At 38.6% G+C, this 23,795-nt stretch overlaps 1 protein-coding gene across 1 annotated transcript in view; it reads left to right on the plus strand.

Moving 5' to 3' along the window:
* LOC149305620 (zinc finger protein ZFPM2-like) overlaps nucleotides 1-23,795 on the plus strand; it is a 147,827-nt gene that overhangs the window by 21,780 nt on the left and 102,252 nt on the right. The window lies entirely within an intron of this gene.

Genomic DNA, 23,795 nt, shown 5'->3' on the forward strand with positions numbered 1-23,795 from the left:
CATTAAGCGTACGCTATCTCGTACCATTTATGGCTGCTCCTTAGATTCACCATCCTCTCTACGACAATAGAATGATCAAACTGCACACGAGACAGCCCTGTGACAGGGGTCACGGTTAGCAACAACTGTCAAACATTCTTAATAGCAGCATTCAATTGGGGAATTTTGCTGTTATTGAATATAATTATACTTATTAAGTAGAGCTTCGAGTCTATTGTAGTGTTCACTCTATTGTATCATTTTAAGTGTTCAACAGAAGCAAAATCACAATGCACTTAAATTTATGCCTATTAGCATAGTGTAGTTTTGTGATGATGCGGAACCGGTATACACCAACAATACAATCCCTCCTGTTTAAAGCCAGCCGAATATTCTTTACTCACCTTACCCAGCTGTTTGCAGACATTTCTCTGTTGTGAAAAGGGATCACTTATGAAAGACTGTGTTTAGAAAAAAAGAGAGAAATGTAAAAAAAAGAGAGGAGTGTAGAGAAGAAACTTGCAGAGATACATAAGTGCTGATACAAACACTACTGTTCAAAAGTTTGGGGGTCACTTAGCTGTTTTATTGGAAAACAAGGACATTTCTAGCTGTTGCATAATTGCAAAAGGATTTTCTGATGATCAATTACCCTTTTAAACTTAAACTTGGATCAGAAAACACAGCTTGCCATTGGAACACAGGAATAATGAAGGGAGTGATAAAGGGCCTCTGTACGCCTATAAAGCTATTCCATAAAAAAAGAATGTTATATTTATATATATATATGAATAAATATGTAAGATATTATAAGATTTATAAATACAAAAATTGATTTTCTTTAAAAAAAAAAAGAAAAGTGACCCCAAACTTTTGAATGGTAATGTTGTACCATATAGGCTCCCTGTAGCACCATGTTCAATGGGCATGTTAAAAGAGAAAGTACAGATCCATTGATGCTATGGTGAGCTGTGCCGAGCTGGTAAAGCCTCCATAGTTTATTTCTGCCTAGCGCTGCGTTCCCTTAATGGGTGGAGCATCAAATCCCGCATTCATGCACTTCTGATGCGTCTTAACTTAGCATTCTAATGGATACAACAATGGTAGAGTATTATTTCCCAATATCAAGTTGTTCAATACATGGACAAGGTCTACTGTAATATGGGGTACAAGAGGTTTAACTCAGGGGCCATTGGGCCCTCACACCAGCAGGTTCTGGAAGCTGAAGACCAAGCAGTCGCCATACATCTTCCTCCTGTTCTGCACACCAACTGATGTTGCACTTCGTTGTGATTAAAGATGACCATGTACAAAGGGGTATAAGTAATTTCCCACTTGTACCGTTCACCTATGGAGATTTTTGTATCTGTGCTCATGTAGATTTTTCATGATATGCATCAATACTATGAGATATATTTTTTTTTAATTTTATTTTATTAACCAGTAAAAAAAAATTGCAATTTTAAAAGAGTTCTGATTTATCCAAGCAAACAAAATCTCATTTCTTTTATTGCTGCATTAAAGTATTTTTACAATCGGTAAGCCGCAACTCACAGGAGTAGCAAAAATTTGTTTCTAAACAGATATTTAGGCATAGGAACATGACATAAGCATAAGTCATTTTTAAAGGCTTATCATTTCATTTCTTTTGCTTTTTATTGCTAGCAAATCTCTAATGCATGCATTTTTTACAACTATAGTGAATATCAATGTCTGCTTGTAATTTCAACCTGGCACGCGACCCGAGTGCATTTCTACACATGTAACGGGGAAAAGGAAATATGTCATGTCAAAACACAATTTACCCACCACACTCGTGTTTTTTGGCAAAATCTGTCTGCTCTTTTGCTTTGTTCCGCTATGTACTTGGCAACGTGTTTTTGGAAGATAACAATCACTAACACCAGGCATTTTCAATTCACATATTATTAGAGGCAAAACAGGATACAATTAGTTTTGACCTGGCTGATTCATACGCAAGAAGAGTGTAGAGATTTGGCAGCTGGAAGCCAAGTGAAGCTGTTTCTTTAAAGAGATGTTTGCGATTGCTTACTGTAGTCATGTCTTGGCTTTTTGCCCAAAGGTCACCTGACTCAGTCCAAAAGCAGCAGATTTTGAAATGAGCCCCATGGGGATACATAGAAAGATCCTGATGACTAGTTTAGAGCGTGTTTACATACGTTTGTTTGGAAAAAGGAAGGCGTTGTCCGACGGTAAAGGGCAAAGCCGACCTTCAGTTGTTCAGACGGCATTATGCATTACTTGCATGATGCTAACAAACCTCGATGAAAAAGGAATGTTCTAATTTCATTCTATCAGAAGAATAAATCTAAGATCATACGGGTGTTGAAAGCAGGGATCCTGCCAAGATTTCACTGATTAACGTGTAATCAAACAATTAGCACTATAAACCGCTGAACAATGCGTGGGGCAATGTGCTGAAAACCAATACTTTTATCTTTTAAACACGTCTTAGAAATGTGTCAAACGGCCAACACTTCCTGGTCTATGGGTACAAATGATCTCCTAATTTTTCACAATATTTCTGATTTTGGATTTGTTGACCAATATGTCTTTTTTATGGATATCTTAATTTTAAGTTTGATCCATTCTACATCACTATTGCTTCCTGGGTTGCCCACAACCCCAATGTTGCAGATAGGGGTACGTACCAAAAACCATATAAATGTTATACTAGAAGAAGCTCAGCGAGAGAGAATGTTTGGCACTAGTCTATTGCATCCTTGTAGTCCAACAACACACATTGCTGTTCCAGGCTTATGAAGGCTCGAGAGATTACTTTTAGACTTGTTCCCGATATAGATCATCCAGAATAGGTTAAATGAAAGGATAACATGCAGGCTGTTCGACTATCTCAGAAGCTACCAGATGTGCTGTGCATGTGACAATGACGGTGTGTGAGAATGTCTGCGGAAACAAGAGTCAGTTTGGTCACTGGGATTTATCCAGCAATAGGCTATAGCCAATCAGATTTTCAGAGTTACTATTCTATTATTCCATTATTCTATTCTATTGGCGAGCTGATTTTGTCTGAGAAAAAAATATTCACTACTTTAAAAAGATTAGGACATTTTGCAAGGTAGAATAAATGGATACTTAACAATCAGGTCCACTTGGCTCTTCCAGTAATGAACATTTTTTTAAGAAGGTGACAGACCAAGAGACACCAAACTGGCTTAAGTGACCAACAATCTTCTCATGGATCCCCACGGGTACGAGGACCAAATTACCACAGGCTCTGGCTTGAAATGCCTTGTTGACATGCTAGGCCAACCCAAGTATTGGACTCGAGTAGATGCTGGCTTGCCCAGCTATTACCACATTATCGCAATATTTAGCTGATCACATGATACAGAATACATTGGTATTATACAATACAGTTAACTATGACAAAATAATCTACATTAACACAGACATGATATAAGAATGCTTTGTACTTTCGTACCCAACAAACTGGCGCTGATTAAGTTGAGTATTTTTGTCATCTTCCAATTTTTGTACAATTATTGTTTTTTTCCTTGTCCAAGATTTCGCCAGGACCAAAATGCGCCTTGTAATTAAACTCGGATCCTTGGATTTTGCCTTTGTTTGGATGCATCCCAAATATCATCCTGTTTCTTCTCACATTTGGTGAAAAAGAATTTTAGAAGGAAGTAGATGAACCAGAACAATGACAATAAATAAATATAATAAACATTAATATAAAAAATACCCTGCATGTGTCTTCCTGATTGTGCCAGTGTTGTGGTATTCAATTATGCAATTTTCATTGGCATATTAATCATCTTTTCAACAAACAAGCCGGTGTTAATTAAAGCAAACCATGGATAAAGACATGTTGCCGGATCATCATTTGGTTTATCGCAGAACACAGGCTGGCCGTTAAGTAAATTCTGGACCGTGAGATGAATATAAATGTTGGCTTCATTTTTTTTTTTCTTCTTATTTTTGTTAGAGTTTGAACCAAACTCATCTTACAAAAGCAACAAACTTCATTGGCTAGAGAAAAAAAAACAAATGTGTGTGTGTTTTTTTATTGTTATTTGGAAGACAAGCCAACAGATAACTAGAGATAGTTTTGTTTTATATACTACAATGCTTAAAAACGAATATCCATGTAAATTAATTTCATTGTGTTTTTTTTTATTACATTTCAATCTTTTTTATAATCACATCACCCTAGTATAATTTGAAAAATGATTTTGCAAATTGGTTGGACTACTATAGTAAAATCAACCATGTCCAAAAAAGAATGTCACATGATTTGTATATATATATATATATATATATATATATATAAATATATATATATGTGCATGTGAAAGGAAGTTAAGATACTGTCAGCAATTATAATATTAATGTTTTTTTCCATAAGTATTTTCATTTAGCATTATTATTATTATGCTTTAAAGGGCCCTAATGCTAATAAAATACAACAAATTAACACTTTAATCCTGTCGTATTCATTACATGCTGTGAAGCATCGTCCCACACATCCCAGCTTTTACCCCCCAGGCAAATCGAAATTCAGAGGGGCAAAGCATGGGAGGTAGCACTACTGTGCATGAACACAAATCTGCGCATGTGCAGTATGCAATCTCTGATGTTTCAGACATGGTAGAATGAAATCTGGGCCGTGGGAATGAGGTCCCGAATGCCTCTCTCCTGTCTAGCTTTACCTCTGTACAGAGTTAGAGCGTGGCGGGACATTAGGACAGAGTGGCAACATTAGGACTGTCCGGCACAAAGCAGGACAGTTGGCAGGCAAGCATACCCTGGCAAATTCCAACAATGTTTGGCCTCTGTTGGCCTCAAAGTGCAAAGGCCGCCTAGTTATCCCCAGCTCGGGCCTATATACTTGCCGTATATGAACTATAATTGCTATTAGAACAACAAAGTCCCCTTTAAGTAAAGAACTGCTTATCCTGATATCTTAAGGTTCGTGAAAATATCATTTTTTGTTAAACGTAGTTCAACAACTGTGGCATATTAACTGAATTTAAGCTTTTACTTGCAATTAAACTGTTATCTGCGGTTTAGTTCATGCCAGCTGACACCAGTAGATATATCTGTAATTCTTCATTCTTTTCTGTGTATAAATCAGGAATAGACCAGAAACTAACTAGACCCCCAGGCCTCATTGCTGCACTATAACTAATGAACAGCAATTAATCCATCATGCTGATTAGACCGTACAAATGCATAGACTTGCTCACACATCTACTACCATCTTTCACGAAAGGACCAAAGTCTTGGTTTGAATCGGGATAAAACATTGCTGGCCGAGGTCACATACTGCATAATGGTAACTTATAAAGTAAATAAACTTGATTTCTTCATGAAATGTGACAGTGCTAGATTTTTGATTCATTTCCTAGAAGAATATTTGGTGTAAAGCCCTATATAAATACCGTATGGGCTCGAATATAGGCCGCACTTTTTTCCCCCACTTTAAGTTTTTTAAGTGGGGGTGCGGCCTATATTCGGGGTCTAGCACCCGACGCCCGGGACATGCAGTCCCGGGCGCCGGGCAGGGAGCGGGGTTTGGATACAGATCCCCCGCAGCGGTGCAGGGGACCTGCATCCTAATCCCCGATACGCTCAGACAGCCTCCCCTGCCAGCACTTCCACGGGGGGGGTGCCGGCACGGGAGGTTGTCTAAGTGCATCGTGCGGACCGTCCGCATGATGCGTTTTACCTCTGCCCCCCCCCCCGACTGACCGGAGCAGACTCCCGGGTGTCTTGCGGGGCCGGCGGGGGACATCTACGCAATACGCGTATACAACTTCCGGTGCCGGCACTGGATGTGCCGGCACCGGAAGTTGTATACGCGTATTGCGTAGCTGTCCCCCGCCGGCCCCGCAAGACACCCGGGAGTCTGCTCCGGTAAGTGAGGAGGACAGTGGAAGCATATCTCGGGGAGGGAGGACAGTGGTAGCATATCTCGGGGGGGGGGAGTGGCAGCATATCTCGGGGAGGGAGGACAGAGTGGCAGCATGTTTTTTTGGTGCTTTTTTAAAGAAAAAAACTTTTTCTTTAAAAAAGCACCAAACTTTTAGGGTGCGGCCTATATACGGGGGTGGCCTATATCCGAGCCAATACATTAATACCTCTCGAGCATTGGGAACTGGGAGAAAAGGAAATGTAAAATTTACTTGGAAAACACACATTTTAAGCAAGAGAAAGAACATGAAGTCAACCTGATGAGCCGATGAACTCTGAATTAACCTGTCATACTGGTTACAGATATGTACGAATGTACGCTGAGCTTCACAGAGTATAATGTATTTATTCCACCAATATTGGGCCCAATTCAATGACCCGTCTCCATATTAATCGGAATAACATTCAGTTACTGCAATCTTGACTGGCTGCCCGGAGATTTACTTTGATGAGATGTAACAAGCAGTGATTTTTAAGTGATAATAGCATTAATTTTATGGCGATACTAAGTAACGTGCGTTAAAAGTGTGTGTGTATGAAACATGTTACTTGACAATGTGTCCTGGGAGTGGCCCTTACAAAAAATTACTGCAGTTTTTCTGAAGTAATAATGCAGTTTTTTGGACATGAAAAAACTGCAATACTGCACTTTTACTGCAGTATTACTGCACATTTACTGCAGTTTTACTGCATTTGTACTTCACTGTACTGCACATTTACTGCACCACTTTTTTTTTTTTATATTGCAAACCTACAGTTGTACTTCAATGTACTGCAGCTTTATTGCATTTGTACTTCCGTACAAAAATAACTGCAGTAAAACTGCAGTACAGTGAAGTACAAATGCAGTACAACTGCAGTAAATGTGCAATAAAAGTGCAGTATTGCAGTTTTTTCATGTCCAAAAAACTGCAGATTTACTTCAGAAAAACTGCAGTAATTTTTTCGTAAGGGGGAATTTGGCACTTGTTCTTTTCTTCTGAATTAGTGCAGTAGATAAATGGGTCATTGAATTGGGCCTTATGTGTCCCTGCCCCATTATTACCGTATTTGCTCGAATATAAAACAAGGTTTTTTTCAGAGCAAGTGCCTATAAATGACTATAAGACTAAGTTCCAGATCCCCCGCAGCACTGCAGCGGACCTCGATCCTCCTCTCTGGCAGCCAGTGGACGTCTGCATGATGACAACCTCCCCTGCAGCCCGGCACTTCCTCTGGGACTTCTATGACGGAGCACCGGCATGACATGACCTTTTGGCGCGCCGTCATAGCAGAGGTTGTCTATGCGCATCGTGGAGATATCTACCGGCTGCCCCCACTAGACACCAGGGAGTCTGGAGCACGAGGGGTAATCTATAGTTGTTTTAATGAAACTATCCTGTATTTGATGGCTTTGCTCCAAAAAACACCACTTGTGATCTCTTTACCTCCTTGGGCCAGGCATGGTGGGTTCAGTTGGTTAGACTGGAAAAAGATGTCCTTGTGTTAGGATGTCTTTCCCAGACAGGTCATGTTTCCAGTCAGTGTGATGCTAAATATTAGGGTTGTTAACTTTTTGAATGGAATCTTAATTAGACTTTAAGTAAGATTGGCATAGTAAATATGTAAAGGCTTAGTCCGGCACAAAGGGAAAAACTGCCTTGGAACCTTAACATGTGTTGTAGGACCTATGTGTGTATATAGCTTAAGTTAAAAGAGGGACAAATCAGTTCCAGGAGATCCATTTACTTATTTTTTTTTTAGATCCAGCCAACATTGTATTAATATGCTTATCTCTATCACACCCTTGTCTACATCTAATTTGTATTAAACAGGAAAGTCTTATGTCACAGCTGATGCACAGCTATGTAACCTGGATATGCCAGCACAATAACTGTAGCTCTGAATATCTACACTGACAATGTACGCAGCTCTTGAAATGTCAACGCCACGCAAACACATCTGCATCCGAAGATCATAACCAATGGATTCCTCCTAGCCTGGCTGTACAATTGAAATGTCTTTTCATTTAACCCTTCCTTTCCAGAGATGTCTTCATGGCTCATGAACCAGGATTTTATCTGTAGAAAAAATAAGAAAAGCATTGCCTTTAAACAAAAAACAAACAAACAAACAAAATGCTTAACCCTATGAGGAAAGCACATTCCAGGGTTTAAATGGTTAAAAAACCCCAATCATAATCTTGTGTAAGGATCAGGTGATTTCTGCTCCAGTCTGTTATTATTTAGCTTCAACCTGTTACAGCAAATCACATCACAATAATGGAAGAATCAGCAGTTCTACCAGCAATCTTTGTCCTTATTTCCAAGGTAGATATAACCGTGCCAGATCTACCGAGAGCAACAAACAGGACCCAAAGCACCAGGAAATTCACTTATTCCACATAAAAGTCCTCCAATTTATAGCTGCCGAATTTTAACAGATAAGATGTAAATCCCGTGTGCTCTCTTTAGTGAAGAACCAGTCCAGCCTCCAATCCACGAAAGGGATGCCAATTTCAATTAAAAATTGGCTCTCGTTTTACATCAGCAACATCCCATCAGATAACGCAACAGCATCCTTTAGCTTCTGTTCAAGTACCAGTCCAACCAGCACCGCACAGTGTGTCCGACTGCGTCACTAATTCCAGTTGGAAACTTATCTGCAGATTTGAGAAGCGCAAAGCCCTTTTTTCCCCCCCCGATAAGAGCAGGACTCATCTGCTGTGAGCAAAACCACTGCCATTTTATCAGCACTTAACCAGTCCATAAATCAGGCTGGTGTCTTATTTTATTTTTCTGTTTATTTTTTTTAATTTTTTTTATCTATATATCATTTATTTTTATCAACGTTTATTTCCGTCCATGTAACGGTTAATACTTAAATAAGGGGCCCGTAGATGGGAACATTAAGAAGTTAGTTAGAGACATTTTGCAGGCGCCTTTTCCCTTGTCATTGACAAGAGAGGTAATCCTATACAGAGACTTCTATTGTGAGATGAGAAACTGGCCTCTTCCCCTGCCAGAAACCAGATGCACCTCTCTCTATACTAATCTGTAAACGACTTAAAGGAGCCTTATCTCGGGGCTCTTCTGCTTCATTTCATGCTTGATTTGCTTTAATTTGTCTGATAGGGCACAAGGATTTGGAGACAGACCATCTTTCTGCAGAAACTGTTCAAATTTTTTTTTTCATTGGTATTGTTGTGTTAGGATTTTTTTACTTTTTTTTTCTTCCCTTTTTCGAGGGAATCTTACTCCAGTGTAGCCCACTGCTCGAGTGTGTTTAGATTTAAGCTATCCCAGCAAAAAAAAAAAAAAGGGTTCCTGAACTGGCTTGATTATACGAAGAAGAACGGCATTTACATTGAAATCATGTTATGCAATAAATCGGTAGGGAACGGAACACCGGAGTGCGTGTGCACACAAAATACACTGAAAGAACTATATATAGGAGCGGCGGCAGGAACGAGATTTTTTATAAGAAGCTTTATAAATATGTAAATATGTTTTATCTGATTTGGGTCTTAAGCTACACATCTGCATCAAGAATAAAGTCAACTCAGAGGACCTCTAGGGAAATGCTGATGAGCAGTCAAAGTGAGTCAAAATAAAAATGTCTTGAAGGATGACTCCAGGTTAAGATCCCGTTACTTTAAAGTACTTTGGTGGTAACTTTAAGGCATCTGTTTTAACCCTTTTATGTACTGGGACCATTATGCTGATCTTGTGTGAATAGCCAAATTCTGTTATTGTTTTGATAATGATTAGCAGCAGGGCCACTGTCTTAGGTCAACAACCTTGTTGCCTTTAGGGACAGTCTGGCAAGGGTTGTGGATGAAGGACATCAATGTCTTCCCATGAATCCCAGCTAGAGGCTCATGTAAGCACTGAGAAACCTCAAAAATGTAAAGTCCTGGTACCATTTGGGAAATCTTTATAATAGACTGAAATGGTATAGTGGTGTCATAATACCAGCCTTTAACCCTGTACATGCCAATTAAAGCAACTCTCTAGCACCTAAAGGCTTGATCTTGGTTTTTAAGGAAGAATTCACGAAGTTCTCCCCAAAGCGTTGCATATATAGAGAGAGCTGTACAGTTTGCATTTTAAAAACTGGTAACTGTAATTGCTCCCATGTGATTCATCAAAATTCTTAATGATGCAAGTTTAGACTGTTAACTATGGCTTCCTAATTTGTATCAAGGGAAATTTCCATGCATAGGGATGGTAGTCATTTGATGTGGATTTTTAAATATTTTATGGTATAAATGAAGTCATAATTAGGTTAGAATAGTTATACATAATATAATGTAAAAGTAAGATAAACAGCTCTAAGACACGTACAGTATAGATGCATATACATTTAAAACATATATATAAAAAAACATACATATAAAAGCTTTTGGGACATTTAAACAAATGTAAAAATGTACTTGCCATCTGTAGACAGAGATTTCCATTTCCTTCTCTTTATAGGAGACAAAAAATGGATTTGTTCATGTTTAGGAAACAGGGCTACCCATGCATGGGACCAAATGCTGCTCCCTATCCTACTCTAATTTCCAGAGCATACACACAAAATACATGGAAATCCCATACAATTTTAGGCACAAACATAATTAGGGCCTCACAAAAATCTAAAGTAATATGCTTGTGGTGGGACAAAGAAATGAACTGGACAAAAAGCACATTCCCTGCGGAACATAATACTCCTGAATAAGCAGAGCTCTGAAGTACTGTGTTCTTTAGCGTTGGGAAATTCAGCACTTATAAGCTACTTCTGGTGTGTACAATAAAATGTCAGTTTAGGGGATGTGCAATATATATATAAATTGTCATTATATTTAAAGGGATGATCAAGAGCGTCCGGAGTTTCTGCTCCATTTTTTCCAGGTTTTTACTTGTTAGATAAGTGAAGTCCAGAGGAATTTCTACATGATATACAATTTGCACCAACCCTGAATCATATATTTCTTTCGATAATTTGCATCCTACTCTGTGTCTCCAATCCTGTCCCGGTGGGGTTGGGTAACTGTAGAACAGTCCTTGTTGACCAGGAGCTTCTCTTACTCTTCTACATTGGATCTGTGCTAGAAAGGAAATCGCAGACAATAATGTTGATGGTCAGGGGATGCAGCTGACCAGCGGGGAACCATCAGACGCAAATATCTCTCTGCTTCAGGCTGTTTATCTATGCGGAGATGGCCTGCAGAGTTTATACCGTGAAACGTTTTATCATTCCTGTTGGGGATGCTACACAAAACAACTGGACTTGCTGCTACCTTGAGTGTGTAGTTGAGCTTTGCCATTTAGTTGGCTGAAGCTCATGAGCAAGTTCACCGTCTCATGCTAGATTTTGATGGCCATGCATATGGTGTAGTCCTTTATGTGTAAGAGTTTCTAAAAATGATTTGTGAAGCAGGAGCAAAAAACACCCTTTCCAAGCTTGGTAATGATAACAAAAAGTTTAGATGTAAGAGAACTGGATTGTTTCTCCCATGCCATACTCCCATTTACTGTATCATACATTGAGTGCATTCAAAACTAAAACCTTCTAAGGTCTAAGAAATGATGTACATCACTAACCTATAATATAGCAACTAACAGTGCTCATTTTTTTTATTTCATGCTGAATAGTCCCTAATTTAAAAAGGCGGTTTATATTGGTTTCCGGATACACCTGTTTGCTACGTATGTTACAATTGTCCAGCTCTTGATTATGAAAGAAAAAAAAAAATGAAATCATTTTGCAGATGTCCTGCTCACAAGCTTACAATCTAGAGGGGATACATGTCACTTTTTATATTAAATATGTGTTATGAATGGCCACCCTTGATGAGTTTCTTCTGCAAAAAGTTATGTTTAATTGACCAATTCACTGTAAATCACCCATAATTAACTCATCTATGAACAACTGTTCAGTGAACAGACCACATTGGCAAGCTAAACTAGTATAATTTCCGTCGCTTAACTATATCAGAAGAGGAAGATTTATGATACGTCCAAGAGATCATTTGAGGAAACTCAGGTTTCTGGAGTGGCTCCTTATGTGTGTTAATAGACACTACTCACATGTTACTGTGAATTATTTTATTGCCAAGTCTACGGTACTGACTAGAATCAGCTGTATGAGTAGAAAGAAAAATGATTTCTAGTAACCTGTGTTACAGTACCGGATGCATCCACGGAGAATCTACAGTAGATTTCTGCTTCTTTTCAAGATTTTTTCCCCCGATCTTCCGTCACCAGGAAGTAAAGCTAATACTGATATTTATTATTTCCCAAGTTAGTTGCGTTTCCTTGAATTTCCTTGCATTTCCTTGCATTATACCCTTACCGAGCTGAGAAATGCTGGGAATCTGCCTTTGTGGTTGTGTAGAATCACAGGGATGAATTTACAGATCTCAGTAATACTAGGTATTTAAAGGGACGCACTCCTTTATTGGAGCGATCAGAAAAGCAAGCTTCAAGCAGTGGCATAACAATAAATGTTGTGACCCCTTTTACATAATTTACTGTGGAGGCCCCCAACCACCCCCCAAGCTCCTACCTGAAAGTGCTGCTTAATGGGACCCCTGAATAGAAGTGTACACAGAGGAGTCACGTGACTCCACACACTTACACTAATACTTGGAGTCTTGCAACTTTAGATGACCTGCGCGCATCTACATCAGGTGACCCTTTAATCTTCATGGGGCTGTCTGGCAGGTGGTGGTATACGGAAAGAAACTGAGGGAGGGTGCGGTTTGGCGGTGCTGGTGTTGGGCAGGGGGCCTGTGGATGCCATGGGGACCCCCCCATTATGCCAGTAGCTTTAAGAGAGTTTGGGGTAATATTGAGAAACAAGTACATAGTGCTGCAAAATTCCGTGAGCAACTTACAATAAACTTTGGTTTTATAAAACTATTTTAATTGGCATTGCAATGCTTTGGCAATCAAAAGGTTAAGCGCTTGGTAGCGGTACTAATACTCACATCACCGTTAATTAGCTTGGAAGGCTGTACACCGGTCCTTGCCTTCGCTCTTTTTATGATTGCGGGTATGCCAATTGTAAGTTTTCCATCGCGTATCTTAAGCTTGATGTGGAATTTTAATCAGGATTTAAACCATCTCATGATTTACCAGAGTCCATACCTCTCATTAAAAAATGTCTGGGATTTGAGTTGTACATACAGAGCTTGTGACACACAGAGGCCAGAACCCTCGCAAAGCATGTTGGTACACCGAAGCCAAGAGACACACAATTAAATGCTTCAGTAGAGCACCAAATTTTCTTCATTTTGTATATAGACTATGTTGTGAATTCCACCGTATTGAAAATTCTTGATAGAGGAACAATGCATTCTGGTTAAAATGCAAAATAGTACAGGCATTTAGAACAGAATGTTTGCTTCTAATTCACTTTAAATACCGTATATTAATAGAAACATAATGTCTAGAAAATAGCCATCCTATAACTAAAACATGGTAAAAGCGCACAAATAATGAGCGGAAGGATAGTCAATTTGCCAAATTCATTTTAAGAACATTTTATCAATAAATATATTTTTAAATTAGCTCTGATCTCATCGAACATGTCAGATAAACTTAGCATAGATGTCATATGATAATATTGTAATTAGTTATAATTAATTATAATTAGCTGTTCTATACTCCTCATGTTCCGTACTAAAAATACGGGCTAGAAGTTGTTGTAGTCTTACCTTCATTAGTTTTGTTTTTTCTTCTATGGCCAGACATTGCATATATACAGACACGTACTTATATACTGTGTATATATATATATATATATATATATGTGTGTGTGTGTGTACAGTATATAACAAACCAGGCTTTCTTGAATAGATGTGTTGATTTATCATTCTTCTGTTGACGCAAACTGTCTCTTCTTCATTTCCTAGGACATTCCTAGCATTCTCCAGCATCAATTTTTCACAAAATGCCCATGGTTTTAATGTATCACAGCTCGTCAAATCTCAGCATTCGTGGTTAATTAGATATGTAAAAGGCTTCTCAGGAAAGTCAATTCTCTTTTTGTTGATCTGTTCTAGTGTGGCTTCTCTGTGGACCAAAATTTCATCTCAGCAGGTAGGCCTTAAGTACCAGTCCTAGGGTGTGTAGCACCCAGGGCAAACTATACCCCCATCTTAATATAGGAAGAAAACAGTTATTTGCCTATTTTGCTCATATGGCAAGGCTGGTCCACACAGATTAAATAAATCATAAAGGTGGACTTAAATATAACAAACATCATAACTTATATCAAACAGTAAGACATCTATCTATATTTCTCGTGCACATGTTTTTCTTCAGTTTGCGGCTGGGAAATGACTATGAATGAACCTCATTATAAAGTTTTTTTATGAACCTGGACAATAAGATGCGGGGTATAAATAGTGATATAATTAACTTGTGGCTAAAGAATCCCCTGGATAACAACTGAATCACGATGAAGGCCATGCTGAGTATTATCCAGCCGACAACGTGGCTGAAGGAAGCTGATCAGAAGTCACACTACCAAGACCAAAAAAAACGCAAAACCATGTACATTTCAGTATATGATTAAACTCCTATTCTTATACGTAGAATTTATTTTAATTCCAGGATAATTTAAGTTACCGTGGAGCAAGCCTGACGTCTGTTTAGCATAGAATGTTTAGTATTCCTTTTTGCCGATGTAAGATATTATCAGAGATCAAAGAGACTAACGCTGTTCATCAGTTCCTTCTGTACGTTTGAGCTTACGGTGACCTGGAGGGTAGACAAATGGCCTTCTTGCCACCCATTGCGTGGTTGCCTGGAAACTTTGGCTGCGTTTGTGTCAACTTTCTTTCATGATTGCAAAAAGAAGCCTGAGCCTCACAGAGAGCTTTGGTCCTGGAGAAAAAAGGTCCTGTGTGTTTTAAAACAAGTGTCTCACCCAGAGATAATGCTGGAACTCCGGGTTATAAATGATGTATTTTGTTCACTTCTCCTTGATAATCTCACCGGGGGAAAAAAGTTCATCGCTCCCTTATCAAACTGCTGTGACATTTCTCCTTCAACTGTAGCATTTTCTAGCATATTTTCTTCTTCTTTTTCGCAATTGGAACCATTTACAGGATTAAAAAAAAGAATACGGTATTTTTCACCATACGTTGTCATTCTTATTTTCAGTCCTGACTCCTATCTTAATTTTCTATACCTTCAGATGTATTGTTTTCATAAAGTTTGGTTACAATGTTCAAAAAAATGCATTTTTAAATTCCAGATGTATGCATTATTCAATCTCTTGATTATAATTTCGCTCGAATAATTTATCGGCAGAACTGGCAATGGTGTTGAATATCAAGAGCTTGTGAAATAACTATTCTGCATCTGTCATTCAAGTGACTTTATGAAGTATATTATATAGATGTTCTTAATCATGAAATATCACACCCTTTTTATTATTATTATTATCTTTTTTTTATATAGCGCCAACAGTTTATGCAGCGCTTAATACATTACATAAATTCAAGGGGTATGACAAGACGAGAATTGACAGACTAAGACAAACCGACACATTAGGTGGAGAGAGCCCGGCTCGCAAGCTTACAATCTTGAGTCATATACTGTACAATATGCTGGATATGAGTCGTTTACTGCATAATTCATACTCGTAAGAGTTTTGCATGATCTTTTAAAGGTGATGTTCCACTTCCAACTTCCCAGCAAAAAAATATCAATGGTTTTACACGATTGAAGAGTTATTTCGGGGAAGGGTTTGGGCATTTACCCATATTGTTGGGGCAGAAATGTTACCCTACTGGCATAATGCATGGCCGCAACGTATTGCTGGTAGCAGTACCAGTAATCACGATTGTCCATCCAACATAACATTTGTTAGGAGGACAGTGTAAGGAGGACACACACACTTTGTAAGGCATTGTTTTTAGACACAATCCGTGTTTTGCTTAGAAAACCTGTCTCCCGACTTGTATTAGCGAGAACTGGTGGATGTTCTGTGCATGTACACATGATGTTGCGCATGCTTTCACTGCATTCTAATCCCTCCGGAACCTTTCTGTGCTTGTTAAACTGCCTGAATGTCTAGTGTGCCAAAAGCATAAGAGGCTCAGGTGTCTCGCCAAGCATTGTACACACAAAGAAATGGTAGGGCACAGGAAGGCTATCATGTGTGTGTGGTTTCTTTATATAAACAATTTAATAATATAAAACAACGCATTCAAACCAAATTATTTGAAATGACTGTCCAAAAGTGGAAGATAATTTGTCCAAGAGTAGAAATATAAAAAAAATACCATCTATTATTCTATTATTTATTTGATTATTATTATTTCATAATACTTAGTAATCATATTATAATACCTCTGGTGTATTTGGATCTCCAGATGTGAGTATGAACTTGGTCAGATCTCAGGAATCCTCTACCTGGGGTCAACAGAGGCAACCAGGGTTGTATCTTTAAAATATCATACCTACTTAAACAACCCCCTTCCCACCAGAACGTATTATTATTTTCAAAAGAAGAGCATTTTTAGCATTCCAATTTATGTTCTTTTCTTTTTTTTAATGTTCATTACTACAAAAGAACTGAGTTTGAACAACCTTATTTTTATTGAACTTCAAGATTTACCATCAAGAATCAAATCTGTTTAGCTACACAGAGGTAGATCATTAATCTTCACCGCGGTGCTACTTAGAGTTTGGCAGAAAAATATTTCAGAGCAGATTAATTTTTTTATTGCAAGCGTATAGTCTGCAATAGATTATTCTTGCTGGTTACTTGTAAGAAAGTAGTTGACCTGTCGATAATTTAGAGGCCATTCAGAGATTGGTGAGATACCCGAGATTTTATTATGTAGAAAGGGATTTTCAGGTGTGTGTGATTTGTTTAACCTGGTCAACTGGAATCTGACGCGTGATTTTTTTACACAGTTTCTTTTGGTAATTTATGTAATTAAATATGTGCATTCACATTAAGGAAGATATTTCAGCGTTGTTATAGTAAGCAATATTTTCAGTTTCTTTATAAAGTGCTCATTACCATTGACAAGTTTGTCAAAATACAAATGTTGTATTATTATGGCTATTATTTATTGATTTATGTAGCACCATCATTTTCCACAGCGCTGTACAAGGGTTGAACAGAACATAACAAGTAGTATAGAACAGAAACAACAGGTAAGGAGGGCCCTTCTCAAATGAGCTTACAATCTAGAGGTTTCTTGGTAAAGCTATAACATGCATCCTTCTCTGCATCCCTTATGGAGGAAAAGAATCTGGGGAACAGTTCATTTACAGAGCTGATAACTCTCCAGACCGCTTTTGATGTCTTGATAGGGATTAGCTATACCTGTTCCCCATTCAAATCTACCCCTTGTGTTATTATAACCCTGAGAACCTACAATTAGTCCCTTGGTTTAGAAGAACCATCCCTGGCTTGTCAATCAACTTAGGAACTTAAAAAGCAGTTAGGCCCCCCACCCCCCGAAACATCCCCAGTTATGCCTGTCTAGGTACCAAATACTGTATGCATATCCAACCCAAGTTTCCACCTGTTCTGTTCTCTCAATCAATACCTGGGTTGGCTGGGATCAGGAGGCAGGCTTGGTTAGGGTAGAAGTTGTTGTGGTAGACATGGAGTAGGCAGTAATGAATGGAGCCTGGGCATGGTGGGCAGGTTCCCAAGTATTCTCATGACTTATTTGATTGTTCACTTAATTACCCTATTTTCCTCTTGTTACCCTGCAAAATGATTAGTCTCCCAAAACAAACTTAGGGGTATTATAGGTTAAGCCTTGCCCCAATTCTAGATTAGTTTGCCAATTCATTCAAATACTCATTAAAAAAAAATAAGAATACGGTGTGCAATTTATACCCATAGCATTTTTAGTGGCTTTTTGAGATGCTCTTCACAAAAAAGCATTGGACTGTGTGATATTTATCCTGAACATATAACAAAACCAACAGATGGGAGGACAAAATGTTTTTGCATGTATCAGAAGAGATCTTCACACAAAGGGACATTTATCAGGGGTGGCTGCACCTCTTCCGAGGAAAGAATCAAGCCCTTGAGTCCTGCAGCAGATGATGATCTTATCAGCGAAACCCTCTTCATTCATATCATCAACCTGCTCTTGCCAAGTCCCTGGCATTTCAGTATCATGTGCATTTGTGCGAGAAAAGACGAGGCAAGAAGAAGAATAAAGATGCAAAGGACAAATTTGGGAGCTGGTGCAAAAAAGGATTGTACACCATATAACTAGTATTTTTTTTAATTTTATTTTTTTTAAGTGAGTTGTAAGTTTTAAATGCCAGGCTATGGAAAAATTCTAAAAGAAAAGGATATTGGATGTTGGGCCCCTAGAACCTGGGTTTCTATTTTATACACAATGTAAACTATAAGCCTTTGCATCAACACCCTTTGTGTCGAAGACACTGTTTCACCTGATTGCTATTAAATGCCAAAATCCTTCCTACAATTAACTCTTTAAAGCAAAATTTAATATTTTTGTCTCACTCATAATTTTTGCCAGGGACATTTTATTACCATGTGACAAATTGTTGCCATAGAAACTGAGAAAGCTTCTAAAAGGTTCTTACATATAATATTATCTTATAATATAATGAGAGATCTGCTGATGTTTTTTCTCATCATACTAGAGAGTACAATTAATATTTTTTTAATACAGATCTTTGAAGCGAATTCTATCTTTCGATCCACTACTATTACCGAAATTATCCCCTATCCAAAATACTTCTAGTCCCAAGCATTTTGTAAAAAACGGATACTCAACCCATTTCATAACATTCTTCCCCTGAATGGTTACCGATGAGCCAAACATCATTAATGAAACATCACAAATTTGTCATCCGTTACCATTGCAAATGGGTGAGATCACAATTATCCATAGTATTTTTTTACTCCGTTCTGTAATCTTTACAATAAATGTGGCTGTCTGCAGGATAAGTTCACACATCGGATAAGGTCACAATTTCATTTAGTGACAACTTCCAACAACATGAACTTACAAGGCTGGATTTATTTGAGAGTCAGAAAGGATAAGATCACTACTTGGCCAGCCTGATTTATCAGGGTTTGACCGGCGTACTTGACTAGAAAATGTCATATTTCAAGTTTATGTTTCAAAGCATACTTTAGTGTGTTTTCTGTCTGAGGCTTGAGCATCGAGGTAGTAAAACTGAAAAAAGGCTTTCCAATAAGTCAGCCTAACTCTGCCAAATGAGAGTAATAATATATTTTGTGGAACTAACTGTACATTGTTTCAAGAGGCATAAAAGCAGCATAAACAGAATCCTTTATCTAACGTGCAGATGCTACCTTTACTTTAGATAACGCACGGTACATTTTATTATTATTTTTTTTCTATTTGTCTTACTTTACATAGACTGTAAAGAAACAAATTACATTGTACTACACATGCCTTCGGGCATTTACCAAATTTCCAATTTATTTGCATGCGTTTTTTCGAGCACAGTAGCTGCGAAGCTCGGATCCGGGGTCATGGTGGTGCTGTGAATAGATGTTACTTATTCAATAATTGACTAAGTGTAATTTCCCAAGTTAAGAGTCCTATAGTCTAGCGCATCTCTACAGGTAATTAAACCCTGATGTATATAAGCAGGGCAGTTGGTGCCTGGGGTAGGATCGGAGATCCTGCCTCACGGTGACTTCACATCTACTTCTGGAATCAAAGAGTCCACCGGGACATTGCTGCTGTGCGGTTCAAGTGTGCCTCTCATCTTGTGGCTCCCAGCCCCGGATAGATAACCTATAACAGCTAATTTTTAATAATGAGTCTTTATAAAATTTACTTATTAAAGCCAGTATCACATTTCCTTGTTTTGTTTTTTTAACTAGTGATTTTTAAACTTCTAAAGCCTGTTGTGTTATTTAAATATTACCACTGCCATTTGTGATAAGGCAAACTAAGCTACTGCCAATGTTGGGTGACAGCTGTAAGCCACATCTATAAGTATAAAGCTACGCATACCTGCTGCACCCTTCACATCTTGCAGAAAGGTATTAGGTATGAGGCTGTAATTTTGGTACCCTGCCGAGTGCCATTAGGAATCTTACCTGAGCTCTGCAATCACTGTATTTAGCATTGTTCAATGTCTTTCTTTTTTATTAAAGTAGCTTTGCTTTCCAGACGGTTTAATTACTTATACGCAGCCTTCGGCAGCCCTGACGCAGCTGACAGTTTTAGTGCCACTGCCAATCCCTGACAGCCTGGCTTCTTCTGCCCACCAGCTATCCTACTAAGCCAGGATCATGCAGCATTGCCTGCTGTATTCCCGAGATGGCTTTACTTATCTGTGTGTTCCGAAACACTCACCAATGTTGCTGTCACTTTTTTGCACTTGGAGGGCTAGTTTTATCAGGAAAATTAATGGATAATAATAGCTACTCAATTTTTTCCAATGTTGTAATGAAGTATTTAATGGCAACGGTTGACATCACTAACATCTGATGGGCTTGAGTGACCTTGTATATTAACAGGTTCAAGGACCTTTGTTTGTTTCTACTAGCATTTTCATACCTGCCGAGAACTGGAGCTTTCGCTATATACCCTGACGGGACTTGCGATATCCTCCCCATTTTTGGACAGTGGAGCAGGAGACCCATTGACATGACCTTTGTCCATCAGGACACTCAAGTTATAATTGTACATTTATTGCACTAAATAACACATAACTATGGTATGATCCTGCCAGAAACGTATACACTATAATGATAGCGGTTGTATTACTTGTGTTGTATTTCAAATCAATATATCAAGCTGTTTTAATAGCGCAAGACATTTGCTCCAAACACATAGATAGGGACAGCTTGAAGAGATTTTTGATCATGAATGGGTTATCTGCAATCTGGTCACTGCATCCATTAGGGTGAAATTGTATCTTAACAGATGTGATTCTGTGCAATGTAATGAGTCATTGTTTTTTTGTGTGTTTCATAGCTATCATAAGTCTTTGATTAATAACAGAATCTAAAGTTTGCAAAACCAACATAATAAGATAAGCTGCCGGCAATACTAACAGTGCTATCTTTGACCACTAATTAATTAGACCAGTGGATACATCCAAGTGCTCTTTCCAAACATTGTCCTATCTAGATAGACGTATAAGATGTTTATGTTAGAGTAGGGTTCCTGACAGGGCTATCTCTGTTATTATTGGGGCCCTAGGAAAGCCTGTTCTTATTGCCCCTCAAAGTCCACAGGTTCTTAAATCATCCAGGTCCTTACGCGTGACTGCTGAGCCTTAAACTGAAGGGGTGTGCGACTCCTACATGGAAATCTTCCAGCCTCACGGTTATCCTTAGTCGTTCAACACCTGCACCATCTCCACTATCCCTCTCTTCACTTTCATCGATCATAGCCATCTCCTCTTTTTGCTGAACTCCATCTAAGCCCATTCTCTCTCTGCCTACCTTCATCTCAGTCTCTCCCCACCTCCATCTCAGCATCTCCCCCTTCCTCTATGTAAGCTTTGAAGTTGTAGAACTCGACAGGTAGGTTTTTGTCGAAGCGAGTTAAACATAAGCAGTGGCACACATGCCGTTGGACACATTGGGTGTCCCTGTGGGCCCTTGAGGAATGATCTGGGCCTGGACAGAGCTCCTTGAACCCTGCCTTTTGAACAGCTTTTCATATTGGTGCAAAGAATCAGTATTTTCATGCCTAAACATTTGCAATATTCAGTGGTTCGCAAAAATGCATTTGCAATCTCTGTACAGTCACATATTTATAGCTTAGCCTTATTTTATCAAACCAGGTTGTTGTTGTTTGTTATATAGTTTGTACTTTAAATTTATTTTTCTCTGTGCGTATCTGGGACTATCTGCTCTAAAGTTTCTACTTCTTAACCCATTTAAAGAGAGGACGCTTGTAAATCCACAGGTAGAGATAAGAAGTCACTGTATGACGGAGGCTGAACCCTTTTCAAATGAAAAATGTCACTGTCAGAAAGGAAAACTGAATTATATTTTTTAAAGGTTTTCAAAGATTTTCATGATTCCAGCGCTATCGGATAAATCTGTCATGTCCACAGGCCCTGTCGCTTTTTTATATGTAAAAACATCAGTTTTACTGTTGCACAAGATGAAATTGAAAAGTATTTTATTCTTTGATATTAGTAACCACAATGTACAAAGGAGAGGTAAAAAAATGATTACTTAACACTATATTTTCTGTTTATTATTTACTGCTTCCATTTCTTTATCTCATGGAACCTAACAATCATTAAAAATGTATTACCATTACTGTAGTTATGTAAAATAACATTAGAACTGGAATCTCAACCAGGATTTTGCCCACAGTTTTGGAATTTGTGATATGTTAGATAAAAAGTGTACGTTCCCCGAAGGTTAGTAGATATTAAACTCTAAAATGCTATTTCAAATCCACAATTTCTACTGTTAAAAATACCCACTAGTTTTCGTTATACTATTTTGTTTCATCATGTAGGCCAGTGGTTCCCAACCCAGTCCTTTGGTCACACCAGTGGTCCAAGTTTTATGTAGATCTCAATTACATTAAGCAGTGGCATATCGTGGCCTAGGCCAAAGCTGCATTAACCAATTCCCATCTCTGTCTTGCATTGTTTGGGTCCAGGGCCAGACTGGGGATAATTAAGGTGCCCTGGCCCTTTAAGGCCAGCAGCCACCAAATGATATATGTGCGGTCACTGGTTGGATACATGTGGCTGCGCATTACTTTTCTATACTTTTGCAGTGACTGTGGGTTTCCATCCGGTGGCCATGCACTGCAAGGCCCAATTTGTCTCTGGGGCAGATGTACCAGTAAGTATGTGGCCATACTGGCCGCCAGTCCATTGGCCACAAAGCCAGTTTGAATATAGAATTAACTTGACTTTTCCTGGTGTGAGGTTTACTTAATGGCTTACATTGATGTATTAACAGGTCTGACTTTCGAAAAATGCACCTTGCTACAAAATTAATTTTGGGTCATCATTAGTGTAGCTTAAGTATCTCAAGCTGAGTTACACGAAAAAGACAACTGAAATACTTCAAATGCAACCAACCCTTGTCAAGGGATCTGTAATGTGACGTGTACTCAGTGGAGAGAACCCCAATAAACTGTCACAGCTCATTACGCCAGAGGTTTGGAGGCTCAGTCCATGTTCCTATTCATGGTCCATTTCCTCCAAAACCTCACCCATTTTACCTACAGTGATGCATTAATAAACCGTTTGGCTTTTCTTCCTTTTCTTGAGGAAACTTCACAATGGATGAGTAGCGTCTGCTTAGCACTGAAACACAAACCCATTTTCTAAGAGACAGACCGATGTCTGTCAATGCATGCAGTCACTCCAGTAAAATGCAGCGCTCGGTTGTGATCATATCCTAAGCTGACATGAACAGATAATCACCAGGATAATTAGCCAAACAATACCCTGTAACGTAAACTTACCCCCAGCCAAATTATAAACTACGGAGAATCACACATGTAAGTTTGGACATTTCCCTGATGAAATCACATTCGCTTACTTGTACCCAAAGAACAAGGAGACGGGAATAGAAGAGATAACTGTGCTTTGAATGATGTCAGCCACTCATGTTATCAAGTCTCTTGTCTTTTATTAGGTGGTTTAATCTCCTCCGTACACAGTTGGTTTTCCATAAAATATTACTTTCTTTCAGACTTTAAACAATGAATGGAATTGATTTCAGAAAAATAACGGAACCCTGTTTTTTTTTTCTTTCTAGATTTAGATATGAAATTATGTTTGGCCATAGAATTGGCAGTGACAGCACATCAGAACGATTTGGCCCATCTAGTCTGCCCTTAAACTTTATCTGGCCCGTGGGTTTGTCATATGTCTAGGAGAGCCCAGTGG

The sequence above is a fragment of the Sceloporus occidentalis genome, unplaced genomic scaffold (assembly GCF_023333645.1).
Source record: "Sceloporus occidentalis isolate IW3139 unplaced genomic scaffold, rSceOcc1.0.p SCAF_11, whole genome shotgun sequence".
Classification (NCBI taxonomy): Eukaryota; Metazoa; Chordata; class Lepidosauria; order Squamata; family Phrynosomatidae; genus Sceloporus; species Sceloporus occidentalis.